Source organism: Colius striatus, chromosome 11 (genome assembly GCF_028858725.1).
Source record: "Colius striatus isolate bColStr4 chromosome 11, bColStr4.1.hap1, whole genome shotgun sequence".
Taxonomy (NCBI): domain Eukaryota; kingdom Metazoa; phylum Chordata; class Aves; order Coliiformes; family Coliidae; genus Colius; species Colius striatus.
The window spans coordinates 3,994,066-4,012,073 of record NC_084769.1 but is presented as its reverse complement, the minus strand read 5'-3'; the positions used below and the strand labels follow the sequence as shown (position 1 = coordinate 4,012,073).

Sequence of the window (18,008 nt, the reverse complement as noted above, 5' to 3'; positions counted from 1 at the left end):
AGAAATCACAGAATCTCAAGGGCCAGAAGGGACTTCGATCATCCAGTCCAATCCAGAGCAGGACCACCTAGAATAGGTCACACAGGAACTCAGCCAGGTAGGTTTTGAATGTCTCCAGAGAAGGAGATTCCACACCCCATCTGGGCAGCCCCTGCCAGTGCTCTCTCACTTCAACAGGGAAGAAGTTTGTCCTTTTGTTTCTTTGGAATCTCTTCTGTTCCAGCTTATACTTGTTGCCTCTTGTCCTATCATTGGCCATCACTGAAAACAGCCTGAGGGACTCCACTAGATACAGGTCTCCAACTAGACCCTGTCCCATTGATCACCACTCTCTGCCTTCTTCTCCTCAACCAGTTCACAGTTCACCTCACTACCTGATCATCCAGTACATGCCTTCTCAGTTTTACCATAAGAGTGTCAAATGCTTTACTGAAATCCAGATAAACCACATCCATTACACTACCACCTGGTTACATCTTCATAAAAGGCTCTCAGGTTGGTCAAACACGACTTCCCCTTGGTAAAGCCATATTCACTGCTCCTAATGACCCTCTTGTCCTTTAAATGCCTGGAGACAGCACACAGAATGAGTTGTTCCATCACCTTTCCAGGGACGGAGGTGAGGCTCACTGCTCTGTAGTTACCCAGGTTCTGGGGTCCATGGATTTATGTACATCCAGACTGCTCAACTGATCCTTAACCCAGTCCTCATAGACCAAACAAAACTCCTCCTTTAACCTGACTTGCTATGGAGTCTGGGGCTCTTGAGGACAGTCTACAGTAGTATAAACAGAGGCAAAGAAGGCATTTGATAACTTTGCTTTCTCCGTGTCCTCTGTCACCAGGGCATTTTCCTCATTCAACAGAGGCCTACCGTTCCTCTAGTATTACTGTTATCTGCACTGTGTTTGAACAAGCTCTTCTTGTCCTTGATCCCCCTTGCAAGGTATAACTCCAATGAGGCTTTAGCTTTCCTAGTTGCCTCCTTACATCCTCCGATGACATTCTTATGCTCTTGTTTGGTTCTCTCTAGACAGAGAATTAAATGGTCAGCCCACTGTGACCCTCAGAATATTTGATATCAAGTGCCATGTCATCTGATCTTTCAAAGAAAACCCAACTTATATTTTCTCAGCTGTTCCAGAGCAAAGCCTAGGTCTATTTTTTCTTGACAAAGACATACCACTAATTAAATAATCAAGTTTGATAAGTCATTCAGGTGACTGTGGTGTATAAAATGCAGCATAGATGTCCTATATGGTATGTTTAAATCTGGTTCTGGTCTCTATTGACCAAAACTCCTGGTGACTCCTTGCTGATCTATGCAGATTGAACTGCAACTCTCAACTTTCCTTCTAGGTGGTATGTGTCCTCATTCCCAGTGCCAAAACAAACCTTTCCCTTCTCTGTTTTCCTACTATCAATACTAGTACAGAGGCCATAGTTTTTTCTTATATGTAGGTGGAACTTTTTGTGTTCAAGCTTCATCCCATTACCCCTTGTCCTGTTGGTAGATACCATAGGAAAAAGGGATGTCCCAGCCTCCTGACACCCATCATTTAGATATTTGTAAGTGTTAATATTTTGCTATTATTCAGTTGTTTAGTCCCACAGGAAAACAAAGTACCAAGCTGGCATTCCAGCAACCCCAATTCTCTATGTAAATATGGGCAGAAAAGAAAGCCAGGAAAAACGTTGTTATTATTATTATTGCTGTAATAATTATTATTAACCTTTATAATAGATGTGTTTCATTTAAAGTAATGTGTTATAACTGTGTCAGCCTCTGCACTCACACAGCAACATTTCTTATTTATCTGGTTGGACATGCTAATTTACCTTTATCATAATACTTGAGAAATAATTGTCTTACCTCTCTTAGGACATACTACAGGGTTTATTCTCCTCTTACTATCTAAGTAGTTATACTCTTAAATCCTCAAGCATTGAGAGCAGAATAGACTTTCTATGTCTGGCGATTTCTTATGGTTTCTAAGCTATTATCCCCAAAACCTAATTAACCATTATTAAAAATGATGTGGCCTTGCTAGAGTGTGAGATATAGCAACACGATAAGATGTGATGTGAAAGTCCCAGATATCATATAAGGTAATTTTGCTGCTTTATTTTTCTCCTTTTGTGAGAGATTTCTAGCATAATACTGTGATTTCATTCAAAGTCACAGGATTCAGCAGTATATCTTTTGCAAACTGCCAAAACAGAGTCGTTGGATTTAGCTTCCTAATAATCAAAACACCGTGTAACATGCCTGTACATGTCAGAAACTGAAGAAAGCAAATTTATACACAACAATGGGTATTTTGTGGATAGGGAGAACCCACCCAAACCTAATTTAATCAAATATTTAAAGTGATAATAATTAATTTTTAAAGAATTGAAGTGAACCGTAACTAGGAAGAAAAGTTATTGTTTATTTTTAATGCCAGAACAGTATTCCTGATGCATTTTTAATATTTCACTAAGGCAGTAACTTTCATACCATATTTTTCCAAGTTTGCATGTCTCACTGATCCTTTTTTTGTAAACAAAGGTGAAGTATTGTAGGCAAACTTAAAGCTTGAACTGATGCATTCTTTGAGGGTCTCTTCTCATAACTAATTAAATACAACCAGAAGAATTTTTAAACAAGCTAAAGACACAGCACCTGGTTGGGAGCTAGGCAAGTGCTGCTTCTTTTACCCTGTGAATGTGTCCTTCCTGTCAGACTCTACTTTTCATCCTCTCCTTTGAGTTATTATTCATCATTCTTACTTTTTAGGAGAGGTATTTGCAAGAAAGATTTTTAAGCCCACTGCTCCATGTGTCTTTCAAACCTATGTATTGCTCTGACTTGGCCTTTTGTTTTTTTGATGAAGTGTCTCTCACATTTTGAGCCTTTTATACTCAAAATTGTGGAAGCCTGTTTATTGCACTCTGGCTCTAGCCCTAGTTAAAGGTGTGAACTACCAAAGTGGAAGGGGGCACATGCACATTAACACTGCTGTGGAAAACATTGCTTGACAGATGGATGCACGTTAAATGGATGTTTGAAGAAAGGTGTTTGCCATAAAAGAACTTGAGTATGCATCAGAGGAAGACCACACACAACTTTCCAGCTTTATTTCTATGGTATATATAAGGGTCAAGCTTCCTATAGTCCCTTTGCTTTTTTGCTGTCACATGCTTTTCTCCGTTACATCCAATAGCTTTGATAGGAACATGAGGTATCAGAGTTCCAATGCCATATATAAATCAGTATATATGACTGCATATATACATTCTTAGTGATATTTCATACCCTAATATTTTGGTATTGACTTTAAAGACTGACTTTGGCCAAGAGTCTACTCTGGAGAACAAGACTGTGGGGAAATGTGGTATAAAAGGTCAGTTTCATTCAGATAAGTTGAGTTTTGCTAGTTTCAGTTACCAGTTGTTGATCTTCAGGGGATAAAAGAAATGCTCTTCGTATCACCCAGTTAGAGACCCCAGAAATTGATGTGTGTAGATCTTCCCTTGGTTGTGAAAATCTGCCTCCAAACAAGTGAAGTGTTTAAATTCAGGTAGTGAATTGGTATCCAGGATTAGGTACAGACAAGTTCAATGGAAATAGTCATCTGGGATTTCCCCATCATTGCTGGTTTCAAAAATTCAAGGTGTTTTCCCTTTCCCTTTTTTTCCTCCCAGTGTGTTGGAAAACACTTGGTTTCTCTTTCCCATTTCTAAGCTTCTCCTAGCCTAGTGTGAGAGGAAATTGACTGAGCACGTAGCAGGAAAGAGAAGCTTCAAACAAGAAGATCTCTCCTCGTTTGATACTAAGTTCATAGAGCCTTTATCTGTTCCCTGGACAGATAATAGGTTAGGCAGAGCAGCTGTATTGTCTATATTTTTTCTCTTTTCCCAAAATACCTTTGTCTCAATCATCTCCTGTCTACACAGGTAAATTTTATCCCTTCTGCCTTAACTGAATTGGTTTACCTGTACATATGGATTCTCTTTTTTTTCCTCCTGAATTCATAATTCCTGTGTCTATTTGCTTTTGTTAATTTTCAAACATCAAGCTCAGGAATCCTTCCACCTGAGATTGTCAAGAAAAATACAGATGAATAACAACTACACACAGTTTACAGCTGTAGATTCACATTTGCTTACATAAATTTGCAAATCTGAAAGGATATGTGAGTAGACTTTGCAGGCAGAGAAAGCATCAAAACTGTCAGGTAATTTATATGCCAGTAACTAGCTTGCTCAGGTTTATGGAGATCATCTTATCAATGGTTCTTGTGCTATGACAATAGATCGTTTAAAGGTTCTTAAAGTATCCCCACTTGATGGAAAAGGGGGCCAATTCTTCCTTCACAAATAATATTTTGACATCCAAAGGAGCATTTGAAGCCACAAAACTGGCATAGGAGCATTCACACCTGCTGTACAAGCTTCAAAAATCCTGTCTTCTCCCTCAGGCCCAGCTCCAGCAAACACTTACACACATGCTTAACTTTATGCACAGGAGCAATCCCATCGATTTAATGGGATTATTCCCATATGTGTAGTTACACACATGTAAGTGTTTGCAGGATTGGGGGTCTATTTCTCTCACAATGATTTGAAACCTGTGGAAGAAAACATTGTATGCAAGTTAGACATTATTTAATGGCCACACATTAAGCCTGAATATTTCTGCTGAAATCAACGGGGCTGTGCTGAGAAACTATCTTCTTTTGTGTATGCACTCTCTCTAGATGCAACACATTTGTGGCTATCACAGCAAAAAAAAAAAAGAGGAGTGGAAAGATAATTAGTAGTAAAAATACCAAGAGATAAAATTGTCCATATCTAGAGGTTGCTGTACTCAAAGTGTTGAAATGTGTTGAGAAAATGTTCAGTGATGTATAAGATATGGTCCTCAATCATGGAATGATGTGTAACTGTTTAGAAAAGGTTTAGCTTTTAAATGTATAAATATAGGAACCTATATACACACAGATTTATAGGAGAAAAGTACTTCCAAGCATCATAAAACTACATCTACCTATGGATGTTTGCTTGCATGCAAAGTTGCCTGCACAGGATGAGCACTACCAACAACACCAGAAACAAACTTTGGGGAAAATAACTGAACTCCAAGTTACCTCTGACTTGGATAATTCACTTTTAATTTGAAATTCTGCAGCCAAGATATTTGTTAAAAATTTAAAGCAAGTAACTGTCTGCCATAAATGATAGAAATGGAGTATAAATAAAATAGTACTTGTGGTATTCCGATGGAAATCACATGCCAAACATATCCACGGTCTAGGCAGCAGGAACACTTTCAGACAGAAGAGGAAGGAGTTGGTTTGGCTAGAACATGTTTTGCTGTGTGTGGTGTATCTTTTTGGCCGTCCTGAATGAGAAGATTATGAAGCAATTTGGGTTGGAGCATCATTATGCCCCATGAAGAATTTAAGGAAGATCTTGACTTGAGCGTGTTGTAAGAGGAGTCATGCTGTGCCATTTGGTATAAAACTATCATCAATCTCATGCCACTGGCACGTTCTAACACCTAGTGGGATATGCTGGGCACCCGTGTTCAAGGTTTTAGATAAGGTAACAGCTGCTTTGGTCAGGCAGTTAATTAAATGTGTTAATTTTCCATACAACTAACAGTAGTGACAACAGATCAGAGTGGGATTTTATGACATTTCAGGGTTCCCTTATGAAATCACAACGATGGATTGCACCCACATCATCTTTCATATCCCTTCACTGAACGATGCTGCCTTTCCCCTTTGGAAAGGGCTTCCATCTTTGACTCTACAGATGAAGCCATGGTAATGCTTTGGTACCACTTACTGAATACTGCCAGTTGTCCCAACTCCAGTCTTGAAAAGCTGTTTGGGCTTATTCCCACACTGATGTTGGTTTAGTCAGAAGATGCAGCAATTCATTTACAAGATGAAAGTTGGAATTATTTTCTCTCTCTTGTTTTACTTTCCTTATTAGAAATGTTGATTGAGCAGATATGTGAAGTAAAACTGTATGATGTATGTTAAAGGCATTTTCTTCAGATATAGAACTACAGGAGATTATTTGCTTGTTCTTGTTAGTTTGGCTTGTACAGCATTGCAAGAGGACAAATTCAATCCTTTTTTTGTACGTTATTAATTTCCTAACATGATAATAACTCAAATGCATCCAGAATGAGAAGGTAAATGGAGACAATTCATGAAAAGGCCTTAGAAGAACATGTTTAGAAGTAATGGTCTGACAAATGTGCAGACTGAATAATATAAATGAACTGAGCAAGTTTCTTCCCCATCAAATAGATCATGCAGTGTGAAGAAACGTGGAAGAAATGTAAAACACCAAGAGTAGGCGTGTAAGGACTGACCAAAAATGAGTCACACTCCCACACATTTGGTTCACAGTTTCGAATGTTTGTTTTTAGTTGATTGAGTAGCCACTGAAAGTATATGGTAAGCTTTGTTTGAATTTGATCTGTCATTTTTTTTTTTGATGGCTGACAATGATTTTATGACATATGACACATTGTGTCACATCATTCCAAACACATTAAGTCATGCTCTATCCCATCATTTCTGAAGGCAGCAATGCTATTCAATGTGACGTGACGTGACGAGATACGATGCAACTCAACAGCTGAAAAAAACAAAGGGAAAGTTCTGTAGGTGTCACATGGATATCTGAAATTACATTGCAGTGATCCTTAGGAAGATCCCAGGAGTTCAATTTGCAAAGCAAGTCAGTTGACTGATGTGTGTTTAGGAAGATGGGCTCCATGGGTTATACCATGTAGAGAAGTAGTGAGCTGATACTATAATCAAGATCGGAGTCTGTCATTTAGCTCAGTGATAAAAGTGAGTTCTTCAAGGTAAACTTGCTGGAAAGATGAGTCTTCTGCCTAAAAGAGTGATTGGAACTGTCTCTGACCTGAAATACTGTAGGTTTATATTTAATATTTCTGAACCCTCAGGTGATGTCCTAAGCAGAAACCATTACAAGAAGCCAGGTGTTTTCTGGATGTGGTCCTTTAACATATTTAAAATAGCGATGGCTGTAATCTTTGTGATCTATGCTCTCTTTTTTTCTGAAGATTTTCTCCTTTTCTGCCTTTTGACTATCAAGAGCACACTGTTTTTGTTGCATGTGATGTTACTTATTGTTACTGGCTGCAGTGAAGCTGTGCTTACTTGTACACAGAAAGGACCTTCCGCTAAAACAATGACAGGATTGTCTCCATTTACACGCAGCATCTAAGCACAAAGCATCAAGTCCCTTGATCAGTTGAAGCTTTCACTAAAAGATCCCAACTTCTTTAGCCACTGGAATTGCACTGTAGATGTTTTTCAGGTAGATTAACATTCTTTAATCACGTGCATAATCAAATATCACACGCTTGTTAATGTTATGCACTTCCACAGCCACACTGGGCTAATCAGAGTCTCATTAAGGTTCTTACACCATTTTTCCAGTGAAGTATATGAACACAGTCTATCTGAAAACTCTGGATAATATAAAATCAGAGACAGATGCTGAAGACTACCAATACTGAAATCCTTCCTTACCTACCTGTTTGTTATCACTGACATGAATTTAAGTCTCTCTTTTCCTAAGATAATTCCTGAGAAGGTACCCTGTGGCTCATTTCTCTCTTCTTGAAGCTCAGCCTTTTTTAATCCTTGAAAACATTAATTGGAAATTATACCCCTGTGAATGTGATGCAGCTTTAAGTAGGAGAACCTGTGTCAGACTACCCTGAGGCACAGCTTGGGGAATTAGGGCTTCCTGCTTGTGGAAAGGGAGTAAGGTGTCCCCATGGACTTCAGCCACAGCCTTTTAGATGTTTTTCTAACTACTGGATCACTGTAAATGGTGCTTCCATGACGACTCTTTATAGTGAGTCCTGATATGATGTCCAAAAGACTACTTGTGGATCTGAAGACAGACAGAAAGAGGGACATCATTTTCTAACTTAAGAGAATCATAGAATCGTTTTGGTTGGAAAAGACATTTAAGGTCATCAAGTAGAATCACTAATATCACCCTGCCAAGCCCACCACTAACCCATGGCCCTCAGCACCTCAGCTATATGGGTTTTTAATATCTCCAGGGATGGGGACTCCACCATCTCCCTGGTCAACCTGAGATAGTGTCTGACAATCCTCTCAGTGAAAAATTCTTCCTCAGCTCCAATCTAAACCTCCCCTGGTGCAATTTGACGTCATTTTTTTCTTGTCCTGTCATTCTTTACTTGGGAGAAGAGATCGACTCCCACCTCACTACAACCTTGTGTCAAGGAGTGATCCTGTCTCACCTCAGCCTCCTCCTCTCCAGACTGAACATCCCCTGCTCCCTCAGCTGATCCTCATCAGACTTCATTCTGTCGACCCTTCCCCCTTTTATTGCCCTTCTCTGGGCATGCTCCAGCACCTCAGTGTCTTTCTTGTAGTGAGTGGCCCAAAATATACTGCTCTCTTTTCAGAATTACCTGTTAATGAGCTTCTTGCCTGTTCTGTATTATTCTTTAGGCCTGATTTTCACTGTTAATCACCTTGGAAGACATCCTTGATGTCTGGAATTTCCATTATAGCTTAGAACAGCTGAGAAATGAGCTATCACCATCCTCCTTTGGTGACATTTTTTTCCCACCAAATAAGACCCTGCAGTTCTGTATCTCTCTTCAAAATGTTTTTAGAGGTTTACAGGCTGAAAGCCTTGAGATCCCTCCACCTTTGCTGTCTATACCTGAGAAATTCATGTAAGTTCTCTCTTAATTACCACACTTGTTAGAAATCACTGCTACAACTTAGGTGTGAAAAAATGTGGCTGTACTATACCTAGTTAGAAATACAGATGCACCAGCCTCAACGTAAGTGCATCATGACTGCTATAAAACAGACACAACTACTTTGGTGACACTCACTGTTACTGTACGTTGACAAGTTCCCATTTAATTTACTACATATGGTTCCACGTCTCCATAGCTACTCTTGTGAATTCATTATTCATTAAATAAGTGATGAATTTACTCAAATATTGCAGCCACATGGCCGACACAAATGCATTCTAATATTATTAACACGTTGCCAACTTGCAACTCTTCGAAGTCTGAGTAAATGTTTTGACAAGAAGAGGCAGCAAGAACAAATAAGTAGTAGCAGCCTAGATGAAGTTCAGCCATAGTTCTAACAGCTTTAAAGTCTTAACAGTGTTTTCACTGGGGCAGTACCAGATAAATTGCTCTTATGTGTGCATACAAGAGACTAAAATTCCTTTGAAAGTTTATAATTTCTCATGGGAAAACACAACATAAAAGTTACTTTTACTCATAGAAAAACAACACCATATTTTCCTGTCAACCTTTGCTGTTGGGAATTTCAAACTTTTTGCATTTTTTCCCTGTGATTCTTTGTCGACCCAAGGGACAGGCGTTTACAACATAATTTACTTTTGGCGTGTCTCTGTAAATCATTGTAATACTTTCTATGGCTAGTGAAAAAAAAAGGCAAAAAGCAGCACTCTCAAGCTGGACTGACTTTTGCACAGCAAAAAAAAAAAACAACCCAACACTCATTTGAGGAGGGCAAGGCTGACAGAGACAGACACACAAAAAAGAAATGTGTTTTACAAGGAGTTTGCATGGATATTTGTATTTAGAGGCTGTAATCTTTATTGGGAGATATTTATTGAAATGTATTTACTTGCAGTAAAACATACAGAACATGTGGAGCATAAAACATGTCGTGGTAGCAGGCTTCTGGGTGCAAAGGGAAAAAAAACACTGCCATCTCATTTTTGCAGAAGACAATGTATTATTTTCTTACTGTTCTTAAAGTCTGTTGTTGTCACTGTTGTACAGGCTTAATGGTGTTGTCTCAGATTAGGTGCTTTAAGCATAGCCTGTCATAAAAAAAAAGCTGGGAACCTGTAGAGCCTTTCAGCCTCACTTTTTGAGACTGCCGCTAATATCAAGGCTCATTCAGTTTTACATTAGAACTTGATGACTTGCACATTGGTTGAACCTTCACCTTTTACAACCTTAATGGGGATTTATTAGCTATTTCACAGTGTGTAAATTTGAATCTAGGTCACATGAGGAAGAAAAATAGGGCAAATCTGGGCCTTAAGTATAACCTGCATATAATATATCAGGATTAAAAAAAAGGTGCAAAATTAAACAGATGATTAAAAGTGTCTAGAGCAGTCAGAGTTTGAAAAAAGAGCTTGATAAATTAGAGGTGTGTGTAGGGTTTTTTTTCGAGTTCAAACTCAGGTGACTGGTGAAAGTCTGGTCTCCACACAAATTCAGCAGATTAAGGAGTTAAAATAGCTTGTTAACCTGTTTCTGCTAACTGCTCGCAAGAGGAAATATAACACAGGTGTGTTTGATATTCACAAGATTAAAGCTTTTGTCTACCATCAAATGTTCACCACATTAAAGCTGTTTTAATGAGGTATTGGAAGATAATGAATGTAAGCCTCTAATTCACTGCAGAAGAGACAGCCTGACCCTGCCTTGACCCCACTGCAGCCAGGTATCTAAACCAACATATTAGTCACACTTAGACCAAAAGATGAGTAATGAAATAGCCTCTACCTGCTGTCATTGTCATCTGATAAAAATGTATCTAGTTCAGGTACCTGAACTTTTTTCTGCTTGATACCCTGGAAGTGTGACATCAGCTGTTCCCTGTGTGATGGTGCCAATCCCTTACCAACTCTTTTTGGGAAAACTATGCAGCGAGGAAAAGAAAAAAGCTCCAGCTTCCATGAGAAGGTGGGTTTTTTGCAGTGTGTGTGAATAGGGACCAAGTAGGGGAAAAATGGATACAACTTAAGGTTATTTCTAAGTTATCATCCATCCTCTTACTTAGCAAGGCTCAGGAAGTCAATAGCTGCAGCGAGTAAAGGTTGTAAAGGTCTTTCTGGTTCATCTAGTTTGGTACTTACTGTTAAGTAAGTACCACCCTACTGCTGAGCTAAGGTACACTGCCTGTTTAGTTAATAGAATAAGCTCCAAATAAAAATAAAACAAAGATCCTGAAAGGTTCTCCAAACCAGATTTATTTTGGCATACATATGCAGGAAACTATGTACTGTAGCAAGTTTTAAATACTGTATTTGGACACTAATTCTCAACTGCCGTCATCAGTTTGCTGACAGCCATCTGCTTGGACCCTGCTCCTTCCTCCCGTTCAGCACCGTTAAAGTAAAATATTGACAGAAACAACTTCTGCAGAAAGAGTGGAAAAAGTTAATAACATATACTGAAGTCACACAGGATTTTTCACTAGTGTTCTGGAGCTCTCCTGCAATTTTGTTTTACTCAGGCCTTAATTTAGAGGTGTCCCACTCGGCTTAAAAATAGGAGGTTGTGTAGCCAGCTATCTTTAGATGACACAGGTTACCCAGGAGAAATCTATACCCATAAGTGCCTACATGTGACTTGCTTAATTCTAACGAGCAGCATATGTGCTCTTGATGAAGCTGGCACACCTGGAGGTGTGTTGTCACTCAGGGCTGATAAAAGAAGCCATCACAGGAAGGTTTGTCACTGTGGCTGCTGAAAGCTGCAGCAGCACAGGCAGATGATTGATGTGATTTGACTTTACCTGTAGAAACATTTTGAATGGTGATGTAGAGGCCAAGCAAGTCATGCTCATTGCATGCTGCTAGCTCAGTGCTTGTGGGGGTGTCTTGATACTTCCAGAAAGACCCTGAGCCTCTTTAGACTGAGATTGTTTCATTCAGTATGTGGCTGGTGATGTTCCTTACCTTACCTCCTAAGGTTCAACATGGGAAAGTCCTGCACCTTGGGAGGAACAACTCCCTGCATCAGTATGGGCTGGGGATTGACCTACTGGAAAGCAGCTCTGCAGAGAGAGACCTGGGAGTACTGGTCGATCATAAACTAACCATGAGCCAGCAATGTGTCCTCATGGTCAAGAAGGCCGATGACATCCTGAGGTGCATCAAGAAAAGCGTTCTCAGCAGATTGAGGTAGGTTCTCCTTCCCCTCTACTCTGCCCTGCTGAGGCTTCAGCTGGAGTCCTGTATCCAGTTCTGGCTTCCCCAGCTCAAAAGGGACAGGGAACTGCTGGAGAGAGTCCAGCACAGAGACACCAAACCATACTATTCTGTGATTCTGAGCTGTTCCAGTTCAGCACAGTGCAAGCTGTACCTTCATCTCTTTACGTGAAATGTCATTAAGGCTCTTGAACAGGTCATAGGGCAATGCAGCACAGAAGATTTTGCCACTAATTATTTCCAAAAGAGAAATGAGCATGAGCTCATGTATATACACACACAAGTATCTAGATATACATTCATATAAATAATTTATTTATCATAGCTATTTATAATACATGAATCTTTTATATTTTATGGTGATACCATTGCTGTTTGCAGATTTACATCTCTTATTAAATTCCTTACACAACAAAACACAATACTATGGAAATATATAGCCCTACAGACTGATTCAAGACTTCTAATCCAACTGGTCTTACTGTCTGCAATATTCCTTTCTAAATTGTGCCATTACATCCCACAAATTGACTGGCAATGAAAGGTAATTTCTTTTTATTCTCTTAGAGCTTTGTGGAAGAAAGGAAGAAAGAATCTATCCCGTAAAGAACAACACAACAGTTTGCAAACTGAACTCTCTGATGTATGCAAGTGTGTCTGCTGGCCTGCAGATGCAGACACATCAAAACTGAAGTCAACCTTATGAGAAGACTGGTATGTTCACTGCGATGAAGGGATCAGCAGTAGGTAGAGTGAGGAAAGTTAAGCCTTTGGGCAGGTTAAAAATCATTAAACACACTCTAGTTTCCAAGCAGGAAAATGTTAATAGTGATGCAGAAAGCATAGCAGAGGCTAAAAATTGTTTGCATGTGAAGACAAAGCCTCACTGTCAAACTTAATGCTGGAAAATAGGAAAATTACACTCTCTTGAGAAATGTTTTCAATATTTGACCTGTTGTGTTGTGGTGTTTTTTTTTCTTCCTATAGGGCAAAATAAATCTTCTCCATTTCCCTGAGAGTGCACTGACTCCCACTTGTCCATTGCAGAGCCTGGCAGGTCAGTGTGTGGATAAGGGATGTGGGCACTGAGCACCCTCCATGCTGATCATGGCCACAAAGACTTTCCTTTCCACTCCTGCTCACTTCTGTCTTCCCTGTTCACTTTTTTTTAACCCTCACTTTGGGCTATAATCTCCCCAAACCTTGTCCTTACTGAAGTATGTAGTTGTTCCTGCTCTGCACTACCTTAGGCACAAAAGCAATCATTTTCTTCCTTAAGTAGTTCTTACACTGAAATGTAAGGGTTCAATGAGAAAATAGGTGTTAAACAGCCTGCCACATGTGTGGTGAGGGTGACTTATCAGCCTCATCAGTCTACCTTGCAAGTTTTCTTTTATGGTCTGCAGCTGGAGATGCTGAGGCATCCTCAGAAAGCCACAGGCAGAAACCACATACAGAGATTAAAGATGTCATTTGGAGGTGCAGGAAGACGTGCCCCTGTTCATTTTCTTGTGTGTGCTCCTGAAGGTATAGTCAGCAGGATCTTCTGCACAGGTCCATGAGCTTCCAGAAGGATCTTTAGAAATTTCTGGATGTTTTCCAAATATAGCAAAAGCATCAGCCAGCCAGAAGCAGGGGAAGGTACTCAAACTTGAAAATGACAGAAAAAAACTACTCAAAGACATTGCTATTGGTTCAGATATTTTTCCCACTCTTTGTCCAATGGGAAGAAGTACAAGAGACCCAGCACAGCTTTGCTGCCTCTTTTACATGTGCATGTAATCTTGTTTCAAGGCTTCCTCAATTAAAACCCTTGTTAAATGCTGTAGCATTTAGCTCCACATGTAGAAGAAGGCTTTTGGGCTTTTTTTTCTCTAGCTGACATTCTCTCCAGCTTTTCCTGTTTCAGTGCTGTGCTGTTCCATGTGACTATGGAGTCAGGAGGTGTTTTTCTTTCAGAAAAGTCCAGTGATAAGAAATTTAGACATTTCAGAATTCACAGTGTTTTCCAAGACATTTTTTGGAATCAAGATGGCATTTCTTGTTTTGAACTAAGCACTATCATTTAAGTTACACAGAAATGTCTAACAGGACTCTAGTGACCAAAGAGTTGCAGTAGTGTTGAATGCCACACTGCAGATGATTTTGATTTTGCAACATCTTTAATGTAAATGATGAACTCTACAGTTTCCTAATTCTTGTCATAAGAGGATGTCTTTATTAAAGTGTTTATAAGACACAAACAAGCTTTCAGAATGTGTTTGGAAACCTGATTTAAATCCTACAGGTAAATAACACAATAAAGAGATAAATCGTCATGCACTTTGGATATTAAGAGAAGAAAATTTTATTGAGCATCTTATGCACAAGTCCAGCTATGGAAAACTTTGTTGTTAAGGGTGAGGCTGTGTTGTCAGAGAGACTTGGACACTGCTCTTTTTGTAAGACCCAGTTAACAGAGGTGCAGAGAACAGAGCTCCACGTGCTCCTGCCAGCAAAGACATGCCACTGGTGTAGTTTTACAGAATCATACAGTTGTTTTGATTGGAGAAGACCTTTAAGATCATCAGGTTCAACCACTCACCTCATATCCTCTCAGGGAAAAAGTTCTTCCTCAGCTTCAATCTAAACCTCCCCTGCTGCAACTTGAGGATGTTTCTTCTTATCCCGTTGACTCCCCTTCACTACACCCCCCCCTCCCCCCCCCCCCCCCCGCCTCCTCCATCAAGTAGTTTTAGAGAGTGATTATATCAACCCACAGCCTTCCTTCTCCAGATTAAATTACCTCAGTTCCTTCAGCCACTCTTCATAAGACTTGTGTCCATCAGAGTTGCTCCTGTGCAGCAAAAGGCATTTGTCAACATCCGATTGTGACCAACACCTGCTGGGGGAATTCCTTGGTGTAAAGCTCTGGCCACAACTCCAATCAAAAAGCTGCAAAAGAAGAGGAAAAAAATCTTTAAAGGTCTTTTCTATATGAACTTCTGACTGAGGAGTAATACTGTAATACAAACTGCTGCTTGGTTTAGAGTCTTTGATGCCAGCATTTACATCAGCTGCATCTTCAAAGCTGACAATCGACATCACTGAAGAACCTACACGATTTCTACTAGTAAAGTCTCACAAAGGAGAACATCTATTTTCCCAACAAACCAAATTCTTCTCCCTGACTAGCACATGACAAAAATAATGCTTGCTCTGCTTTGCATAGCCACATCCAATGGTAAGGTCACACCTTTCTTTAATGAGTCTCCTAAAAGTTTATAGCAAGTTTCCTTAGTGACACAGGTAGGGTTTCATTGGCTTCCAGCTGGGGCAGTCATTATGAGAGGATGGGGGTCCTATTTTCTGATTAATGCAAATTATAATCATGGACAGATAATAGAGAGAGAGATGTTTCCATGTTGCTTTAAACAAAGAAGAGTTAAGGCCTTATCTTAACTGTGCATTGGCACTGCAATGCGAAATGGTCATGCAAAATTAATTTTTAATGTGTTCAATTTATATTAAAAATTTCTGCAAGTGTGTGAATTTTTTTCTTCTAAGGCTGGAGTGCTACTTCATTTACAATATTCCCTGAAGGTGTTTTTTTTTTTTTTTTTTTTAAAGAGACTCTTAAACTGAAGCCATTTTAAGGGTTTTATGAGACATTATGTGAGCTTTCATATGCAAGTTAGTCGTTAAGTACCAGATATTATATTCTGTAATATGCTTAAGTGATATTAGAGGCTGTATATAGCCTGCAGTAATGGCTATTGCTGCTTTTTTAATTTATCAAGAAAATGTTGCTTAAATAAGGAGCAAATCAGTGCTTGGGTGTAGAAAATATAAATGTAAAGGAAGTTACAATATTGTTGTGACATACTTGGTACTATCAGCTCCACTGGGGAGCGAAACCAGGGTCTACTTTCTCACTCCTATCTTCCTCTTCCTCCTGTTGACACACATGCAAGGCTGGATGTATGTAAAGAGTTCTTTTGAAAGGAAGATTCCTTGAGTTTCACTAAACAGCATACGGCCTTTACCCCTCAAGACTTCGTGAGAATTAACACAATGCCCCCAGTAACTGGATTGTTTTTGTATGATTCCTGGATTTCAAACAAAGTAGAGTCTCACATTTGGACTTAAATGAGTGAAGTCTTCTTTGAATGTTCAGTCTACAAAGGGCAATGTTTTTGTTAAGCTGCATTCACTGGTCAAGCTATAAAAGCCAGGATGCAAAAAATGAACCTCAAAATAACCCTCACATGGTGAATAAACTTACTCTTTTTTTCTACCCTTCACCCCAAGAGTCAGAGGAAGAAAAAAAAAGAAGAAATCTTTAAGCTGACAAGCTTGTAGAAGTATAAAAGTCATTTGACTTCCCTTTCAAATGTGTCTCTTGCTCCGTGTCCTGCCATAGAAATAAAATACTTCTCTAGCCATGCTGCACAGAAGCATTACACAGGCATGTTTTACACTGACAGCCCTTGGCAATGACACCTTTTTTTTTGGCCACAGAGCCCCCCACCTGCCCCTACCTCTGTGTAGAACCCCAGCTGACTTCAGAGCTTGTTCTGGTTAAAATGTTCCTGCTCTAATCACCGACCACTCTTCTGTGCCCAGCTGCAAACACCCACTTCCACGCAGAGTTATGATTGAAGAAACGTATTTCAAATGAAAAATAATCTTTTCCATTTTCTTTCCCTCTCCCAGCTGCTGATTCCCACCCTGATTCCTGTTCTGGAGCTGTGATTAATACTACTTTTTTTTTTTTTTTGGTTAAATCACATCATCCTTCTCTCTCCATCCCTGCCTCTCCTCCCCCTCCTCTTCCCGGTCCTCCTCACAGCTGTGGATCCTCACTCCTCCTTCAGTCACCATTGCCATGGTCCCTGCTCTCCTCCCTCCCCCAGCTCGCTCAAATATTTCAAAGAAAACGAATCCAGCTTCATCCAGGCTTTATGACACTGCCTCTCCTCTCCTCTGCACTTATTCTCACTCGCTGCCTTTGGGAGGAACGAGGCCCTTGACACCCTGGAATCTGCCTTTTTTAATGAACCTGCTTGCAAACGAGCATCAAGTTAGGCACCAAATCAGCAATATGGACCTCAGTGAGCCCTAGCAGGGGGATCTGAGGACCCTCTATTGAAGAGCAATTTTGCACGGAACACATGGGCTGTCCAAAGTGATGTAGTGAAAGCTTGGGATAAACATCTCCAGGCTCCTACTTCCTGGTCTCTGCCTGCTTGGTGACCTCACGCAGAGTCCCTGAAATCTGGTTAATGTAAAAAAATCTGTGACCCAGAGGGACTCTCCTGGCAAGGAGGAGTTGGCCAGTGAGCAACGAGTCTGTGCTCCAGGAGAGAGGAGGTCAGGACAAAGTTTAGTTGCCTTCTCTTACAGGATAAAGCCTCCCTTGGCTACTTTTTTTCCACAATTTATGACTACTACAAATTCTCTTCATGACTAGAAAATGTGGATCCAGCCTCCCAAGTCTACAGTGGCTATCAGGAGTACTATATATACACTAACTGACAAAATATTCCTCTTTTCATCGCAAAGTTTTCATTGATGGCTCCCAAGTCTAAGGATGTGGAGAAAACAGTAGACTCCAAAGGAAATACGGTAGTTCTAGGTGTTTGAAACCCATTCATGGTGATTTCTTGTGGTTAGAGGACAAGCTGCTGCTATGATCTGCCCATCACCTCTTTGTTGAGGTGGCTTTTTCTTTTCATGTCCCTGCTGTGCATTCCTACCTTATCTGGACGAGCAAGTCACAGTGCTTTCAAGTATATCTTGAGTTGGCCATTCCTCTGGCAAATTCACAGGAAGCTTGGGCTGAAGACTAACAGAAGAAAGAAAAACAAAATGAGACAGATAGAAAGGAGTAACATGATAAATCTATCAACACCTGATTCACCTCCTGTCCCAGTTCTGCTCTGTGCTCCTCCTGTGGTCACCTCCAGCACCAATCTGCCTTGCTGTAGACCCTCTTC

The 18,008-nt window shown here is 40.0% G+C and overlaps 1 long non-coding RNA gene across 2 annotated transcripts; it reads left to right on the top strand.

Moving 5' to 3' along the window:
• LOC133626392 (uncharacterized) lies at positions 1–12,739 on the top strand. 2 transcript variants are annotated; one of them, XR_009819478.1, is made up of 3 exons: positions 1–97; positions 11,792–12,003; positions 12,598–12,739. It is a non-coding gene; the product is annotated as an uncharacterized LOC133626392 (long non-coding RNA). The 2 variants fall into 2 exon arrangements; XR_009819479.1 differs by lacking the exon at positions 1–97 and adding an exon at positions 10,680–10,780.
• The last annotated feature ends 5,269 nt before the right edge of the window (positions 12,740–18,008 follow it).